We start from the raw sequence: 1,839 nt of genomic DNA on the forward strand, positions 1-1,839 counted from the left end.
GCTGGAGGGGTTGTGGGAGGGAGAATGGGCTAAATGAATAAGGAGCATTAAAGAATCTACTCCTGAAATCATTGTTGCACCATATGCTAACTAACTTGGATGTAAATTAAACAATAAATAAATTTTTTAAAAACTATGAAAAGCCCATCAGAAAGCTCTCCCCTTCCTCAGTCAATACATCTAATTCTTTATTAAATTCTTCTGAGTCTAACTTTTCCAATGTGTTGTCAACCCTGTCCTTTCTATTCCCATTATCATTGTCCAGGATAAAGTCCTCATTGTTGTCCGCATTATTGTAATAATGCTGTTATTGATTTCCTGCATATAAAGTCTCCTCTCTATACTGATACTAGAGTTATCTGTATTTAAAAATAAGGCAGTAACTATCATCCCTAAGAAAACTCTCCCACCACCTTTAATTTAGAGAAAAATCCACTGTCCTTCATTTGCATGGAATTTTCTAAACTCAATAATTTCTTTCTGTAATATTCCAAATATATCAATGGTTTTATTGACTGTAAATGGAATAAATGCTCCACTTAAGCTAACAAAGACTGTCAAGCTGAATGAAAATGCAAAACCTAGACACAAAAGACACATCTAAAATGCAAAAATACAAAATGATTGAAAGTATAAGAAAGGAAAAGAAATGCCAAAACAACAAAAAGACAAGACAACAGCAGTGAAATGAAAACCAAGGAAATAAAGCTTATATTAGTGTCTGGTATGTTGTAAGAGATCAATAAATGTTGGGTTTTTTTGTTTGTTTATTTGTTTGTTTGTTTCTTTTGAGAAACATGCCCAGAGTTCTATAAGACAGGAACAGGATTGTAACCCAGGCAGTCTAAAGTCTATTTGCTAATAACTACTACACAGAGCTGTGCAGGCACAGAATAAACATTGTAAACAAGAAAGAGAACAGAAAAAAATACTGAGGGACTTGAATAGAGCAAAATATAACTTTCCTATCTATCAAAGGGTATCATAAAGAAAATTAAAAGTAAAGCTATACTTACAAAGAAATTATCTTGAATCTAATCTAGTCTCTAGATAGAACTCCTAGTTTACAGGTATTATAAACTCAGAACATGTTCAGTGACACAAGAGATGCAATCAGCAAAATACAAGGCTGCAGTTTTTTTGAATTCCATCTCTGCTTTTACTGTAAGGCCATGACAGCAATGGGCTGTTCTCCACCAATTACCAAGACAGACTTCTTCCTAGAGGATTTTTTTGTCTGCAGATTTTGGTGCTAGGTATCCCCAAAAGCTTTACTGAAACTTCCTTAGATTGACTATCAGTCTAAGATCCTTCCACCCGATTTACATCATGGTCTGAAAGTTCTCCCAGCTTTCCCCAATTCCTTCCTATTTCCTTTTGCACAGACTCCCTAAAAAAACACTGTCTGGCATCTGCTTCTTGGAGGACCCAGACTAATACATGCTACTTGGCTTTATATGGCTTGGCCTCTTCATCCTCACCCTGTACAACACTTCCTCTGATACTTTCTTCTCCAACAACACTGGCCTTCTGTTGTTTCATCTTGAAATTAATTTTCTCCTACCTTTTCCTACTTAATATCTACTGGTCCTTCAGCTCTCAGTTTAAGAATATAATTTTCAGGGATGCCTGGGTGGCTCAGTCAGTTAAGCATCTGACTTCAGCTCAAGTAATGAACGTGAATTCGAGCCCCAGGTCGGGCTCTGTGCTGACAGCTGAGAGCCTGGAGCTTGCTTCCAATTCTGTGTCTCCCTCTTTCTCTGCCCGCCCCCACCCCCCCCCCTCACATTCTCTCTCTCTCTCTCTCTCCCTCAATCTCTCTCTCAAAAATAAATAAAT

Source organism: Panthera onca, chromosome D4 (genome assembly GCF_046562875.1).
Source record: "Panthera onca isolate mPanOnc1 chromosome D4, mPanOnc1 haplotype 2, whole genome shotgun sequence".
NCBI lineage: Eukaryota > Metazoa > Chordata > Mammalia > Carnivora > Felidae > Panthera > Panthera onca.